Source organism: Callorhinus ursinus, unplaced genomic scaffold (assembly GCF_003265705.2).
Source record: "Callorhinus ursinus isolate GAN/ISIS: 27379988/994484 unplaced genomic scaffold, GSC_fseal_2.0 scaffold11, whole genome shotgun sequence".
In the NCBI taxonomy this organism is placed as follows: Eukaryota; Metazoa; Chordata; class Mammalia; order Carnivora; family Otariidae; genus Callorhinus; species Callorhinus ursinus.
Window position 1 is genome coordinate 37424505 of NW_027397073.1, and position 18598 is coordinate 37443102.

Below are 18598 nucleotides of genomic sequence, written 5' to 3' on the forward strand. Positions count from 1 at the left end.
ACGTCTATCATCTCAATGAAATAAGAAGCAAGGTTGCTAGCTCAGAATGAGGAAAGGGGAAAAGATTTTTGATCCAAGGGGAGAAATAATGAGCTAATCATTATGGAGAGTAGGAGAGTGAACTGCCTACAGAGATAGTGGGAGAGCCATAGAGTGCTGCAAGCACATCTGATGTAGTGATCATGAGTCTAGCATGCTCAGTTGTGTGGCCTTCCTTAACAAAGCTCAGCCAAAAAAGTATGGGTAAGTCAGGTAAGGGGGTTCAGCTACCTGGCTTGGCTATCGCCTGGTGAATATAATGGGAGGAAAGGCATGCAAGGAAGTTGAAGGTACGTAAAAGGAAATGGACCATGGAATCTAACCAGGCAAAGAATGAAGTAAAGACAGGAGGTGGTTACTGGACAGTGAAAAAGAACCAGGACAAAAAGATTCTGTAACGAACACAAAGAATTGCAAGTGTGGCGATCAGAACAAAAGAGCTGGGAGGGTGGGATGTGGTGTTTGGAGAGGGGGATATCTTGCTTGTTTTTCTGATGGTGGACGTGCTTCAAAGAAGTAGATGGCTGAGGTCAAATGGAGGGATTTATTTTTGGATATGAGGAAGGTATTGATTGGATCATCCATGGGTATACTGAAATTATCAAGAATATAGCACGTAAGCAGCACTAATCAAAGTTCTGTAGGAAACAGAGCTAAGCATTCTTCCTGTGGTCTATGGCTGGGTAGATTTTGTATGGTGGGAGGTGCTGGTGTCATTCTTCATCATTGCATTGATAGAGCCTGTGCCCCAGGCACGTGGAAACTTTTGCCATGTCCTTATCCGCCAACTTTTTCTTTTCTCCCTGTGAGCCTCTTTTTTGAGTGAAGAGACCTTTCCCAGAAAACTCCCTATATTTCTTTCCTAAGGACATTATAACAAATGATCACAAACTTGGTGGCTTAAAAATAACAGAAATCTATTGTCTCATGGTTATGGAAGAGAGTGCGTGTTATTTCAGAGAATGGTTTTGCTTTCCACTCATAATTCCCTTGACCTGGTCCTTCACATGGCCTAACATCTGCTGCCTTTCAGCACTTCCAGAGATGGCAGCCCTACTCCCTCTCTCTCTCTCAAATAAATAAATACATCTTTAAAAAAAATATATCTCCCCCCCCCAACCGAGCAAACAGAACCATATGCATTTGGAAAAAGCTGTTTGAGAGCATAAGTCCTAGCAGACATTTCATTCTCTATTCTGTAGAAAGTATATCAAAGACGTTAGGATCTGGTCTTGTTGCTTTTTCAGTCATTCGCTTGTCCCCTATCACACCATCGAGAAGAACATTATATTAAATGCTAATTCTCATTTTTATGATTTAATGAGCTACTTCTGAGAAAGGTACTGTTTCACCAGCCCGTTAGAAACGTCTGGAATGGCTAGTGCTGAATTGAGGCTTAGGTCATCCAGCTGAAACTAATGTCAGTGTTTCAGTTATTCATTTATGTTCTTCAGCCTCTTGGACACACCTCCACTGGTTACTAGGCAACCAAAGCTTACTGCAGTTAGTATATATTAAGCAGGAATTCTATGTGTGAGTTTGGAAAGGATCTGAATATTTTAATGAGAAGGCGACCATGAGCTGAACTAGACTATTATCTTAGTTATGAGGTAGGACAAAATGTGGGGACTTCACTATTTTCCAGAACGTGGATGAGTAACACTTTACTAACAAGCCTTCATGCTTACAGGTGTAACCGTCTATACTAGTGCCTCAAAGCTGGAGGATATGGAAAACCTCAAAGGAGTCCTTTTTATCAGATGGAAGAATTCTTGTTAAGAACTGTGTTTAGAACAGGGATTCACAAGCTCTGCTTCTCAGGCCCTTTTGCTCTTCGGACGGTGGGGAGGGAGAATCCAGGGGAGAATCCAGGAGAATCTCTCCAAGGGGAGAATCCAGGAAGGTGTTTATATTAGGGTAATTTTTACCACTGTACTTAATGTCTGCAAATGTTTTCTTGCCAAAGAGAATTCAAAGCGCTGTGGGAATGTGCCAGGGATTCGGTGGTGGCATGCTTTGTGTTCTTCCTGGTGGCAGTGTTGGCCATGTAGGAGGGACGTGAGCCGAGCAGGGCTCTATCTGTGCCGGTATAAAACAGAACTCTTCCTGAATTGAGGTCATGAGAGGCTCATTTGCAGTGACTGAATGGGAAGAATGTAGCCTTCTCTGGAACATGATGAGGCTTTTTTATCTCCAAATGTGCCTTCTGTGGATGCTACTACTCTGGGAAGAAATTCAACTTCAGAAGAGAAACCTTATGTAATACTAGAGTTGTTCGTACGCATCAGGAAGGGATGGTGTCATAATAACACGCACTTAGAAAAAGACAGCCACCGTCCTTATCTATGCAGCTAGAACTGGAAGAAAAATTATGGCAAGTATTTATTTGAGTCTGAACATGTATTACACACACACATAAACACAGAAAAACTTTCAGCCCACTGTTATGGAACTGTAAGGAATGACAGCAAAGAGAGCTAAGGTATTCATCTATTTTGATCATTTGAAACTATCAGATTCACGGTGGAAGATTTTGCTGAAATAAACAGTGCAGATTTAAAAGTCATGTTTTGAAAGTTACAAAAATTAATTGATGGTTGAAATACAAGCTAAAACAATAAACTGTCACTCATATGAATGCACTAACATCGAAACACCTTATGATTAACTTTTGTAAACACATCATAATCCTTAGTGTTCAATATGAAAGCATTGTTCCACCCATTCTTGTGATGATCACAATTTTAAAAAATCATACCTACATGAAGGTAAATAGTATCCTGCAAACTCTTCTGGGAAAGTAGGGGGGAAATCGGCACACAAAATATAACTCAACAGGCAGGGATATAACCTGGGGCTGTGAATAGAAGTCTTATTTTTTTCTAAGATACTCTATATTTATTTTACTCAAAGATAGGCACTGTAGTGTGCATATGCTACTCGTATTTTTTTAAAATTCTTTTTCACTCTGTAATATGAACAAGTTATCCATACAATAGCAGTAGACCAAAGACACCAGGCCTGTATCTTTTTGTTTTTTTTTAATAGATGGGGTATTTATAGAGTTTACGATTTTACAATTTTTAAAGAAACGAATATGTTACAATCACTTTAGCTGCCATTTTTAGAGTCATATTCTGCCTGTCAGCACCTGGACTATTCTGGTCTTCCCATTCAAGGGCAGTTTAGGGCTTTTGTGCTGGGGTCTCCTACATGTGTGCTCCAGACAGTATGCAGGATGTGAGCCGGGAAGGCATTTCTGCTTTTGCTCAGCCATATGTCCAACACCTAGCAAAGCTCCTGATAGTTCTCAATGAGTACTTGATGAATAGTAAATCTACTTCTTTGTATTGTAAATGAAACCCAAATCCACCTTGTTTTCTTAGTCTTTCCGTACATGTAGAAACTCTTCTTGGAGGAAAATAAGATCAAGAATATAGTAATCCTGGCGATGAACCATGAGAGACGATGGACTCTGAAAAGCAAACTGAGGGTTCTAGAGGGGAGGAGGGTAGGGGGATGGGTTAGCCTGGTGATGGGTATTGAGGAGGGCACATTCTGCATGGAGCACTGGGTGTTATGCACAAACAATGAATCATGGAACACTACATCAAAAACTAATGATGTAATATATGATGATTAACATAACAATAAAAAAATAAAAAAAAGAATATAGTAATACTGGCTAGTTTGTTGTATGATGGACAGGAGTTAGGTGGTAGGAGACTCATCAAGGTCCTAGTTGTGACTTTGCTGCTAATTTAGGGGGTTGTACTTAACCTCTCAGCCTCAACTTTCTCAAATGTAAAATTAAGAGTTGCCATGGTCTCAATGTTTGTGTTGTCCTGAAATTCATATGTTGCAATCCTAATGCCCAAAGTGATGGTATTAGAATGTGGGGACTTTGGGGTTGATTAGGTCATGAGTGTGGAGCCCTCATGGGTGGGAGTAGCACTTTTATAAAGGAGGCCTAACAGGGCTCCCTAGCCCCTCCTGCATGTGAGGACACAGAGAACAAGTGCCTGCTTTGAACCAGGAAATGGGCCCTCACCAGAATGTGACCATGCTGGTGCCTTGATCTTGTACTTCCCAGTCTGCAGAACAATGAGGAATAAATCTCCATCCTTTATAAGCTACCCAGTCTCTGGTATTTTGTTATAGAGGCTTGAATGGAGTAAGACAGGGGTCCAAGTTAAATAATCTGAAATATCCTTTCTGATGCTTAAATCTTGTGATTCTAAGACATAATCTATGGCAAATCAAAGTAGGATGTTACCTGAAATAATTATGCCTTATTTATCTCAGGCTCCTGGGTGCCTAGCATGGAGCCAGGGAACATAGAGATGTGTAATATATATTTAAAGAACAAATGAGTGAATGATCATCCTAGGTATAAATGTGGCCTAAACATCATCAGGATTTTTCACCAGTGGAAGAAACCCTTTTCTATGGATACTGACTTTTGTAATTACAATGAAGCCAGAGATTGGTTTTTGCAAATTCTGAGTTTTATTCATACCATTTATTATTCTTATACATGATATTTGAATACTGTGATGTTTAGAAAAATTCAGAACACACTTATGCACTCTTTTAAGAAGGGCCAACTGTGTCATGTCTATGGAATTTTTTATTTTGCATCCCAAACAAACTTTTTATAATTAATTATAAATATTCATTTCATAAATATTCTTAAGGAGAAAAAAGGAGACAGAAATTCTTGCCTTCAAAAGCCCCCAGCATTAGTGGTATTTTACACAACGTACAGCCCTAAAGTTCTATCAGTCGACAGCGTTAGACATCATTTCCGAGCCTATGCTCACATCAGTACGTGAGGTTTTTGTGTAAGTAGTCTCAGAACCACAAGGTGCTGTACCTTTTAAACTCTTGTTGAACAGAAATAGTGCTAATTTTAGCATCAGCCTAAACACAAACTTATTTGCCAATGAGAAAAATATCTGTAAACTTATAAAGAGCTTACTCCTCAGGAAATATTTTAAATGGAAAATTCTAGCATTGTCTTACATACATATTCTTCTTCTAGGGTTAAATTGGAAAGCTCTTTCAGTGAGGCAGTTTGCTGCAGTGAAAATATATGACTTCACACTCTCATTCTGCCACTTAGCGGAAATGTGACATTGGCAAGTTACCTACGCTCTTGGAACCCTAGTTTTCTATCTGAATAAGGAGGGAAACAACAGCCAATTTGAGAGGATATTACGAAAATTAAATTAGATAATGTTCATGGAGCATCTGCTTTGGTGCTTGGCACAGTGGCACCAGATCCCCTCTGTAAGGTGCCCTGTCCCCTAAGGGAGCTCTAATGCTGGACGAAGTACTATGATCTTCACCACACTCGAAGCACTCAAGCATATTTCAAACTACGACCCTCCAGACTTCATTCAAAACCAAAATGGGAGACCGCTGTGAGCTTGGCATAGGTGATTCAAAGGTAAAGAAAAGACTTGGCATTTGTCCTTGATGAAAATTTTAGAGGGAAGATAGACAGATAACAGGAGAAATGGCATGAGGTTGTGAGCGATTGAATGAGATCCCTTTTCTTGCTCTTGTCTACAATTGGAGCTGATCTGGTAATGGCCCAAAGGGCTATATGAAGTCAGAGAAAGGCCGATGATAACTGGGGACCCAGGAGGAAGTCATCACTGACTGGGATACTGCAAGGCCCTGGAGAGTGCCTGTGTGCACTTGGGTGAGGGCTTTGCAGAGGAATAATGAAGGGCAGGAGCATCTAGGCAGAGGAACCAGCATGAGCAAAAGTAAAAGCACAAAGACCAACTGATGAGGGGCACAGGTAGGCCCTGCAACTCAAGAGGTCTATTGTGCCTGTATTATGACACACTAAAGGAATACACGAGATGGATTTTGTGCCACAGCTGATGGGGCAGCCAGCACTGGCTTGGAGATCTAAGTGGCCTAGGGTAATTAGATCATATTGGCTCCTGTTCAGTGGGCACCTGCTACATACCAGGAACTGTGCTTTGTTGTTTTATGGATCTTCTTTTCTAGCCTTCACAACAAATCAAACATAACTTTTCAGGGAAGGATCTAAGGCTCAGAGAGATCAAGTAAGTCGCTGCTCAAGATTACACATTCCTAAATGGAGCAAAGGAAAGAAAAGGAAGAATAGGATTTTTAAAATATGAATTTCAGACTAAACCATTAAAGAATGGGAATAATGAAATTTGAGTGTAAATTAGGAAGTTGATTTAGACGGTCATGTTTTAAAAGAAAAGGAGAATAGGAACACTGAAAGAGGGAACTTGTGGTTCAAAGTGAGGCCATTCAAGATTAGGGTGAGATCTCTTAATACAGGCACGTTTTGAAATGATGTAAGGTTTTTAATAATAAAAAGTGTTGCTTCTGTGTTTGAAAGTTACTTCACAGTTATATTTCACGAGAGAGAGTGAGCGTAATAATTAAGTGGGCAGGGTCTGAAGCCAGACTGTCTAGATTTGAATTTTTGCCCCCAACTTAACCTCAGCAGATGATTTAACTACCCTGGGCCCTAATTTCCTTATCTTTAAATAAGGAGATATAATGTTACCTATGTCATAGGATTGTTTAAGCATGATATGAGGTATATGTCTATACAGAATAGTGTTTGGCATAAAGTAAGAACTCAGTAAGCATTAGCTTATCATTGCTTTGGGCCTTAGTCTTTATTCACCAACCATTTATTTAGAAATTATCTACAGTGAACCAAGGACTGGGCCAGTTTCCAGGAACCCCAAGACAGATTACAGATGATTTCTGCCTTTAAACACATTTGATTTTTTCCAATATCATACTTTGTGGCTCAGCAGAAATACTACTGATGATCTCTTATTTAAAGCACTTTCCTGCACTATTTGGGCACCAGTGATTTAAAATCTCCATTCACAGTGTTGCTCATTAGTGTAAGGAATAATACCTGTGTTCCTCCTGCCCTTCCGCCAATATGGCATTAAGATCTGTTCAGCCTGAGCTATCTTTTATGACATGTTTCTCTTGACCCACCAGGCAACATCATGAAGTTAGTGAGATTAGTTCGGTAGCCCTCTCCTACTTATGTGTACCAAATCCTCAGAAGCTGAGTGTTTGCACCACTCCTTCAGGAGTCTCTGGCTTGCTAATTCATTAAACTTATGTGTGATGTAGTATGTACTATTAATGGATGCATTTCTTTCCCTGAGAGTATTTTTTTTAAATATGTGTCATTTCCAGAAGCTGGAGAGAAATGTTAATGATTGGAATTTTCAGTGCCATACCAAACCTTAGGAAGGTTTGTTCTGAGAACATCAGTTATTCACTGCATCTTAAACCACACCATAAAGCTATCCATCCCTGTGTCTCTCCATTTTGGGTTATCAAAGGATCCAAGTAGTTCTGCTTGCGATGGCATTTTCACATTGTCTGAACAGATACTCAATTAGGCACTGCAGGTTTAACATTAACATTGCTTGAACAGATGAAAATTGTTGGTAGGAGGGACAGACGCTATGTCCTTTTGAATGTACCCACAATACATTAAAATGGACAGATGAACAGTCACGATAACCTCCAAGAAAAGATTGAAAAGGCAAATGTCTATATAAATAAATGAGAAGGAAATGCAAAAAGCAAGGTTTACGCATTTAAAATAACCAAGTGAAGTGATTTTGTGAAAAGCCACTTTAATATCAAGGAAGCCCTTTACAGTGGGATTGTTGAGACAGTGGTGACTTGTTTACCTGCCCAAAAAAGACAGACACAAAGTGGCATCTGATCACTTAGCTTTCTAATAGAGCCAGGATTTATTATAGGAAATGCGAGCTGATCAGATCATAAGGCATCTTCAAGTAGCAAACAACCGTTACTGAAAGAGAGAGGTCAGATCCGTAATCAAATAGAGCTGAAGCTCTGACTTAAATGTGAATGCAGGAATGGGACTGAGGCCCTAAGAAGCAGTTCTCATCTGTACTTAGTGAAATGAATTTAAAAACTAAAAATCATATTTGGTACATATCTGAGAATTTTAAAAAGATTTTATTTATTTATTTCAGAGAGAGAGAGAGAGAGAGAGAGAGAGAGTGCACACAAGCGGGGCGAGGCACAGAGGGAAAGAGAGAAGCAGACTTCCTGCTGAGCAGGAAGCCCAACTCCATCTCAGTGTCCTGGGATCATGACTTGAGCCAAAGGCAGCTGCTTAACTGACTGAGCCACCCAGGTATCCCCATATCTGAGAATTCAAAAATCTTCTATTACTTTGATATGCAAAATAAGAATATGACAATGATTTTGTTAGCAGGAACAAATTAATGCTACAACATTGTACAGCTTAGAATATGACTTTCAATATATTAAGTTAAATTTTTTTGAGTGTAGAAAAATCCAACCTTACATTTAACTTGAAAAGTACTTCCTGAGAATCTTTTTCCTTGGGAGAAGCAAGTAGTCCCCGTTCATTTTTAATTCTAATACTTTTGGGAGAAATTAATGAAGGACTGGCTGGTCAATTAGAATCTAACCAAGAAAAGAGAAAACACTCTAAATATTTAAAACAGATGGAATTTAATCTAGAGAAAGGGTTACACGGACGGTGGAAGAACTGTGAGCTAACCATGGGATCAACTGGGAGATCAGCGGAGGCAGGAAGCCAAAGGCATTACCACCCACAGGGCTCAAGGGAGAAAGGGAAGAGGTGATATTACTGTAGCTCAGAGTTCAAGGTCACTGGGGGAAGCTGAGACAATGGGGTGAGTCTTGGTGGGAGGAAATACTGCCCATAGGGGTCAGTCCCCATGGAACCAATAGAGTAGGAGCAGAGTAAGGAACGGACAAGAAGGTAAAAACTGGCATAGACCAGCAGAACTGGAAAACAGCATTCAGTAAATATATTTCTCATTTTCATTTTCTCCTCCAGAGTGTTACACTAGGCAAATTGATTGATTGATAATTTTAAAGGGCTCTAAGCTTAGCACCTGGCAACTGTGTTCCACAGACATCTTGTAAATAAATGAAATCACCATTTTAGTTCCATATATAACCTCAATAAACCAAATTTACACACCCCAAAGATTATGAGGGAATGAGCACCTTCACTTTGAAGTCAATAAAAAGTATAAAGGAAGCAGCGGCGTCTTCCAGATGAGATTAAAGAAAGTGGTCAATGCTCTGTCAGTTGCATTGTTCTATTCAGAATTGTGAACAGAAGTTTATTCTGACGTTCTGGAAATGACCATTCTTCAGAGTAGATCATACAATCACACTTTGCAAACTAGACTCTGGAGGAGGTGGAAAGCCACACAACTTCCTGAAGACGATCACCACTCAATTCCTCCATTCCTTTCCATTCTGCTGAGAAATGACAATGGCAGACTGCCGACTAATAGTAAAGCGCCAATTTGCAGGCTTATGTCTTTTGTAGCATGGCAGGGTATTTATGGATGATAATGTAAAAAATATTTATCCATCCATTTTATGGTCAAACAAAACCAGGCTTAATGTATGTGAGCCCATGTGTGTGCTTAATCATATACGGCAGTTTAAAAACCACACCTAACCTAAACTATGTCCTACTTGAATTTAAGCAGCTTAAAATCACCCCATGGGCAGCCTCTGAAATATTACCGTTGTATCGCACACACAGACTTGTTAATGATTAGACTGTCACTACCACCATCAAATTTTCCTCTAGTAGTTTTGCCTCATTCTGGCTTATTACTCTGATACTAAATACTTCCATATATTTAAAAAATTAGATGACCTTTAGAACTGAATGAAGTATTCCAGCATTTGCTTAATGGGAGCCAGGAAGAATGTCAGGGTATCTGTATCTCATACCTCATACCTCAGGTGATTTCTGACAACAACAACAAAACCACGAAAGGCACAGAAACTGTCTTTCACTGCGTGGCCCCTTGCCACAAGTACAGAACACTGATAACATTTAACCCCATTTTCTTTTCGTGTAAAGGAGAGAAGCACTTTTAAGGGGAATTAGTGAAATGTCCATCTTAAATTCTTTGTTTCAGATACACCTACCTAAAATTCAGTGAAGAAACAGCATGAACTTTCCAAAACCATCTATTTCCTCTTCTTTGAAATGGCGGTTGACTATGGCATCTAAAGATTTCCCAAGCACTTCATCCAGGGATTGGTAAATCTTATTTATCTGCAATGAGAAAATATACTTTTATTTAGCTAAGCAACTTACACTTACATGTTTATTACAGATCTAGGACATACGGTATTTTACAAATCCCCTCATACACTAATAAGGGTCTGTAATACTCGACTCAGAAACTTGGTTTTCATTTACCATAAGAAATACTTAGAAAAATGGACATTTGTGCCAGAAGTCACCTTACAGATGAGGAAGGTGAGGCCCAGGGGGACTGTCCAAGATTAAGCAGCTGGTTAATAACAGACAGTGGCCTTGGACCTTGGGGTCCTGACATACCTCTTTAGTTTTATTTGATTAAAACCCCCCAAAGGGGGAAAATATGGAATTTTCTGTTTCCCAAGTAGGTAATTTTCTGGAATATTGTGTCACCATAATTTCTACCAAAGTCAAGGAAATTACAGCTGAGGTCAGAGTCCTCAGACCAGCATTTCCTTTAATGATTTAAACCCGAGCAATCCTAAGTAGGTATCCTACAAGAGTCCACTACCACAAAGGCAACCTGACATTATTTAATGATGCGTATGATTTATTACATTATGTAGTAATAACGTAAATAATAAATAGTTCATAAAATTGCCTGTTAATGTTTCTTAACAAAGCTGAATGATTTTCTAATCTTTTGCCTTCGGGGCAAACTCACAGAGAAGAAGTGGAAGAGAGAGGTTCGAGACGGCACTTCCCAGCAGATTCCCCAGTGGTGACCCAGGTACCCGCTCACCGTCTGCCACCAGCTCTTCTTTCCCACCAGTCTCTCTCACCCTTCCCTTGCCCCTTCTTCTCCTTACCAACCATTTAGGCTGTATGTTATTACCCCAGGTGCTGGCGAGCTTGAAGCTGCAGGGAGTTGAGGCTCGGGAAATCCCGTGTTAAGATGAAGGAAGAGAGTGGGAAGGGATCAGAGCAGATGAAGGAGAGAAGGCGTCTGATGGCAGTGGGGGTGGAAAAGGAAGGGATGACAGGAGCCTAGCTCTGCACCCAGGATGGGAGAAAGGTGCCCCCTGTCTCCAGCCCTGTGCCTCCACTTCCCTCCCTACTGACTTCTTCAACCCCGGTTCTTGATGAGGATGAGGATTACAGTAACTATTTGAGCTCTCATGGCTTCTGGCATCCTGTGATTTTAGGTTCCTAGAGAAAATTCTATACAGTAACTCCCCCTTGCTCTAATCTAAGTTTTCAGATATATTCATTATTGGAGGAGATTATTTCACAGGAGATAAAGACATTTTCACGACATAAGGAACCCTTGTTCTGTGCCACATCAGAACCCAGCCTTCTTTCCCCATACTTAGATTCTAGGTACAGACATGGATTTGGCATTCTTTGAATTAAATGTATTATTACAACAGTAGTACTTTCAAACATTTTTTTGTTTTCTTAAAGTACATGTTACTCTTTTTTTTAAATTGGGGGTTCAGGTAAATTAGAGCCATGCATCTGGGAATAAGTTATATATCAAAAATATTCTCTCTCCCTCATGGAGGCAGCTCTCTGAGCCCCAACATCAGGAAATAAAATGGAAATCTTACACAATCTTATATACTTTTCTTTAAGACTATATAATGTCTATCACACACATAAGGAAACTGCCATCTAGCTTTACCTACAATAGAGAGTCACTCAAGATATCCTTTGGTATTGGCCTGGAGACTTCTTAGGATCATGCTGCTGGTTTTTGCTCTTCTACCTGGCAACTTGGGGAAAGATGTTTTGCATTTTTGTTTTTTGTCTAGGTCCCTGGGTTATCTCAGGCCGTAAGAGGCTAGGAGGGAGACAATGCTCAGATGGAGATGCTGTGTTAAAATACCCCATGGGTGGCTCAGGTTGCACGCCTTACCTGAGATCTATGACTTCAGTAAAAGTTGCAACTTGAATGATACCTTGCTTGTAAGCTAGCTTTCTTGCTTGCTATTCCTTCTCCACCTAGGAGTGGTCCTGTTTCAGCTTGTATGTCACAGGCGGTGATCAAAAGTGGATGTTGAATCTGGAGGCAGCTCTCTCCCTATCCTTCTTGGCTTCTATCCCTCATGACTACTCCAGAGTATGCAGAAACTGAATATCTATATTTCTTTCTACTCTGAGCCACAGGGTGACGGTCTCCCCAAGTGCCACTGAATTAAAGGCATCCATCCTACTCTCTCCTCTTGCTGCAGCCCATTGGATACTTGCAAAGCAAAAGTTTCCCATGAACAATGGGTGGGAATAAAAAACAATACCTTTCTCTCTTAGAAGTCTTATTTAAATTCTATATCAACTACCAGATTCTTGTTTGAATAACTTGTGACTAGAAATTAAAATTTAGTGTCATGAGGTAAAATAAAGTACACTTTTTTTCTAGCTCCCTGAAAAGCATTCAGTCACTGTCTGGTTGAAGGTAGGAGTCAATATCTTACCACAAGAGAAAGGAGTATTTTGCTAATTTGGGGTGCCATATTTTAGATGTACAGGTTGAGCAGAAGTGGCAGGAGGCAGATTTTTGCTTAATAAAATAAACCCCTCAACACAGAGCACACAAAATGGGCCACCTAAAAAGATAGTAATTTTCAAACTAAGGGTATTAACTTAACTGAAGGCTCAACAATCACTTAATTGTTGTGGTGGGATTTGGTCAAGCACATGCATTCATTACACAAGGATGGCGGAGTGGTCACTCCAACTAAGAGTATGTGGGAGCCAGCTGGATATTAGACTGGGGTGGAGTTAATAATCACATTTTTATCCATATTTATGCCCTTACTGATCTTCCCATCTAAAATAGCACTCCCTCCTCATGCTCTACTGCTCACTCTGATATATTCTCCTGCACAGCACTTCCATTATTTATTATTTATTCATTGTTCATCACTTCACATTAGAATATAAGCTCCACAAAGGCAGGAATTTTGTTCACTACTATATCCCTGATGCTTAGAACACTGCCTGATGCAGAGTAGGCCTGCAGTACTATTTATGGCATGAATAATACATATAAATTTACATTTCTCTTTTCTTATAAATATTTGATCCAATTTCCTCTTTCTTACCCCTATCAGTTTGCACCATGCTGAAAATAGTTTTGTCACAGTCGGAAGAATTCAAAGGCCCTTATTCACATTGAAAAATAAAGAAACCAAGTAGGCATTTTATCTATTTTCATTGTTATGAAGGAAAAAGATAGTCTACGGGTTAAAAGGAGGGTTGAAGATGGTGCTCTCCAGTACTTATGCTGTAGTCTTCTTTTTTAGTTATGCTTGGGAGACTATTGTGCCATGATTCTAATTTACTAGATTTCAGAAGTGGGTAGTGAGCCCACTTTCAGATCCCTTTCAGATCATAGGAGGCTGGTTCCATGTTATGAGAAACAGCTATAGATGATGATGATGACCATAGACTTACAAGAAATATTCCAGAGAAATGCCAAAGATGGAGAGCCACACTGCATTCAGAGACATATGAAACTTCGTCTTTTCTGGTGTTTGACATTGTCAGTTGGCATAAATTGTAGGGGCTATTAAAGGATTTTGGCTAAGAATGATGAAAGTCGCTTGAGAAACAATATCTACTTGTCCAAATAATTTCTCAACAACTGACATAGGTTCTGTGACTCTTTGTTGTCATATTCACAAATGGCATGCTAGGGTCTCATGCCAGTGCTGAGGCTGAGCTCAGGGTCCTGGCCAACCCTCTTCTGTGGACACAGCATCAGTCAGATCCTCAACAACAAAGAAGCTAGAAGGGGAAGAAAAACAATCCTGAAAAGTTCCTGCAGCATCTTCTGGTGCTGTAGATAGGGGACGGAACTATGATCAGAAGTTGGGGTTTTATTTTTGTCTCTATACTAACTGGGTTTCAGTTTTCTCATAGTAAACTGAGAGTGTTGGTCTAGACGGATGGTTCTCAACCCCCGGGGTGACTCTGAGCCACCCCAGAGACATTTGGTAATGTCTGGAGGTATTTTTAGTTGTGGAGGGAAGGTAGGTGCAATCGGCATCTAGCAGGTAGGGGCCAGGGATGCTGCTGAATGTCCTACAATGTACAGCACAGCCCCCAACAGAAAATAATTATCCAGCCCCAAATGACAGTCATGCCATTTAGAACCATCTGAACCCGGATGTAGATGGTTCAAGTCCCTCTCCATTCCCAACACCATTCTATAATTTTACCACTGGTCTCATCTAGACCTCTGAAGTTGCACAAGGTAAGCCTAATTCCCCTTCCGAAGCTTCCTCCAACTCTACATACCACATCGAGCTCCTTCCTATACCCCCCAGCTCTGTTCTTAGATGCCTTCCACCCCCAGGGACCTTGATGGTTCCACACCAGGCTTTGAGATCCTTCCTTATAGCCCGTGTCACCATGTAAAATTGCCAGGGATTTTCTGATCTCCCTGTAAGAACATGTGCAACCAGAGGGTAAGGACTGTCTTGTTTATTTCTTCATCATCTTGAGCACATCATCTTTCATGGTGGATGATCCTCCTCATTAGATGTTTGTTTGAGTAAATGACTGCTGATGGAACAATTAGTGAGCACGAAGCTCAGCATTTTCTCACTCGGTACCTACATGGGCCTGTGATATAAACCTATTCAGATCATCTTACCCCAGATTATTATTTATTGGCTTAAGAATGTCAAAGTGCCTTAGGAAGCTACAGTAAGATGGATGTGGGGTAGACACAGACACAAATCGGACTAAATTGGACTAAATTGAGAATCACCCCAGACACAACAATAGTAGGGCAGAGTTAGGGAGAAGACTTCTGGGAAAGAGGCCTTTCTGGATGGCTTTAAAGGTGGGGACAGAATAGTGCTCAGGGGCACTTGGGCACCCTCTCTATTCTAAGGATTTGTTCTTGTTGACACAGAGTTCAGCTTGAGAACCAGGCAGGTCTTGGCTGTTTGTACATATTTCCTATTAAGGGCATAAAAGACTGTTGCTTTGAGCTCTTAGGATGAAGAGGCTGTGGCTCTGGGACAATAGAGCTGTTCAGATCCAGTGTGGCCCTACCACAGAAGGACAAGATCACGCAGCCTGGTGGACTCCCCCACTGGGGATTCTAGGTCCCCAGGGAAGCCCTAGTGAGCCTGGCTGCATATGTCTTTATGACGTTCTTACGTCTGTCCAAATAAGGACATTAATCTAACTTCAGAGGGAGTCGTGCACCTGTCATTTCTGTCCCTCAAATTATAGTCTAATGGTTGCAGAAACATGGGTTATACCTCACAATTTAAAAAACACAGGTACCTATACAGGGAAAGTAGGGTCCCTGCCAGGCTGTCCCTCTCTGTCACCTCCTTTCATACTCCCTGTAACACATCAGAAGACTACGAGAGAATATCTGAGCAAGTGTAAGACAGTAGCGGGCTGTTCAATTTCCCTCCTGATATTTCACCAACAGACAAGGATAAAACATCATACTTCATCACTTAGGCTAGAGTAAGATAAAGCAGAAAGAACAATAACATTTGGACAACATAGCTGTCAGAAGGAATGGACATATACATTTGGCAGTAAATGTAGAATTTTTTACACCATAAAGCCAGAGACCTGCTGACACTCAGGAACTCTTAAGGAAAGACTATGGTGACTTTCCTGTCAACATCAGTTCAGCTGGGTATTCAGTGAACCGTTTTAAAGGTGCCAAGAAGGAAGAAGGTGGTTTATAAAGAATTTCTCAGTTCTGTTTGGTGTGCGGCATTTTTTTCAGAAGGACCGCCTTTGTGTTTCTTTCCATTGTATCTTACTGTAAGGATAAGGCAGTGGCATATCCAGATGATATTTGCATTTTAAAAAATACGTCCCCCACCCTGTGTGTTTAATGACTTGCACTGCACCTGGCCAGTGATCCTCAAAGGGGTTTAACCGCTAAGAACTCACTTGAGGGCCATGACTTTTTTCTCTTTGAAAATAAGAAATGTAAAATATAATTAGCTATATGTTAGTATTTATGAATAAACAAGTTTAATAAAAATGGATCAAGAGATGGCTGGAAACTTACAAAGTTATTTTGGTAATCAAAGTGATAACTTTCTTTTTAAGAAATGTGGAAAATATAATACATTATAAAGAAAGTTAGTGTCACCCACATTACACTACCCAGAGGCAATCCCTGTGAGGATTTTATACATTTACTTCCAATTATATATATGCATATATGTATTTGCACACACATATATACACACACATAATTTTTAATGAAATTGAGGGATTATAAGCCATATATAATTTTGTTGGAAGTTTTTTTGTTTGTTTTATTTTTTTTCTATTTTTACTGATCCATACATATTCAGCATAAATTCCCCCCCCCCACTTTTTTAAAAAGATTTATTTATTTAGGGGTACCTGGATGGCTCAGTTCGTTAAGCATCTGCCTTTCGCTCAGGTCATGATCTCAGAGTCTGGGGATCCAGCCCCCCACCCCCACCCTGTCAGGCTCCCTGCTCAGCGGGAGTTGGCTTCTCCCTCTCCCTTTGCCCCTCCCCCTGCTCATGCTCTCTCTCTCTCAAAAGATTTATTTCTTTATTTGAGAGAGAGAGAGCACTCATACACACAGCGGGGGAGGGGCAGTGGGAAAGGGAGAGAGAAAATCTCAAGTGTACTCCTTGCTCAATGCAGAGCCCAACTCATGGCTGGATCTCATGACCATGAGATTATGACTTGAGCCAAAATCAAGAGTTGGATGCTTAATCCTGAGCCACCCAGGCACCCCAATACTTCCCCTTTTTGGCTACGAGATTATTGCCTCAAACTTAGTAATTAAAGGATATGACATATATGAAAATATGGGACTTCTGTAGTCACTAAATGATTCTTTAGTCTCTTTCAGTACTTTGACACACTCACATTCTCACAGACCACATTTCTGCTACATTTCAGGGTAAGCCAGTAGATCATCATTAGTAGTGCTTATTTTGTTATAGAAACCTCTGTTGCACAAAACCAATGTGTCCCAAAATATCAGATAAAGAGGAGTCATTGTCCCAGAATACACGTTTAAACAGAGTGATTATCTCACATTGTATCTTTCTTAAAAATACAATTGCAAACCAATAAGTGTCTCCTTTACTTACACAATCACTAAACATAAGTATCTCCAGTTTGCTTAGATGAAAATCTCATTTCATGAATTAAGTAGAACATGCAACTAAAACAAAGCATAGGCAACAAGCACTCCATAGTGATGACCTCATTAAATCTTTAAACTCTCCATGTTGAAATTAATTCCAAGTAGGGCATAAAGATTAACATATTTTTGCTGCCCAGGAAAAAAAATATTTACCCAAGATCATCAGTCTTTTGTCTCTTGTGTACAGTATATCTGCCAATTTGGTAAAAAAGAGAATTAAATTGAACTTGGAGGGTTAAATCAAACTGTGCCAAAGATGAATTCAATTAATTTTTAAGAAGACAACTTTTTAATTAGCCACATGCAGGTATATCGTAGATTCTACTGAAATCTCCCTGGGAATACGTGACCATCACTATCTCTCTCAGATTCTGTGTTCATTCATTTGTTGAAGTGCTGCACAGTTCTAAGAGATTAATGATACAGTGTGATTTGATGTGTGTCTGTTTGATTTTACCATGATGTAAAGATCAAAACAAATAGAAAAGAAGAAAGGCAAAAAAAAAAAAAAAGAAGAAAGGAAGGAAGGAGGGAAAGAAGGAAGTCATGAAACTGGATATAGGGGGAAAAAAACCAAAATTCAAAAAAGATTTTCTAGGAACTTAGCCAATTATCTTAGTGACATTAAAAGGTGGGGGGCTGGATAGGGGAGTAAATGTTTGCCTGCAGAGTACCAAACCTCCCACAAATATCCTGAATTAATTTTTTGTACTAAGCACATGGAATTCCACATTTTAAAAAAACATTACTCTTCTCTAATATGCAAAAAGCCTAGCCATAAAGCTCACGCTCATAAAACAACATGTATGCAAATGCAGGAGTTATTTGGATGTAATTTCAGTGACAAATTCTCTGGCATGAAAACCAGATTCTTATTTATTTATTTGCTTGCAATATTTCTTGTACATCTTGTTTCCCCAGAAACAAATGTTTATGTGAATAATCTGGATGGGTCTTTTCTTAGACAAAGAAATACTTTTTTTTCTGGAAATCATAAAGGGAAAGAAGGATCTGATTCTGGGAATGAATGTTCAGGGTTTGCCCTTCAGTGATATATTTCTACCTTGACTGATGGCCTTGAATACGCTTAGAGGGAATGAGTATTTTTTTAAAAAATGAAGATAAAATATATAGCATTTAATTTGATATAAGTAAGGTGCCATGCCACTTTGAATTTTAAAAAAAGATACTATACACCACATCATAGGGTTCTCAGACATCTTGTTCTGAAAATCCCAAAGAGCTTTTGTTTATGTGTGTTAGATCTATCAACATTTACCTATTAGAAATTG

The 18598-nt window shown here is 39.8% G+C and overlaps 1 protein-coding gene across 24 annotated transcripts in view; it reads right to left on the reverse strand.

The window, feature by feature from the left end:
* Window positions 1-18598, reverse strand: part of DTNA (dystrobrevin alpha) — a 338390-nt gene that overhangs the window by 166263 nt on the left and 153529 nt on the right. For all 24 annotated transcript variants that reach the window (XM_073898312.1, XM_073898313.1, XM_073898311.1 and 21 more), the window contains exon 2: window positions 10063-10192. The gene's annotated coding sequence lies outside the window, so the exon portion shown is untranslated. The remainder of the gene's footprint in view (window positions 1-10062; window positions 10193-18598) is intronic.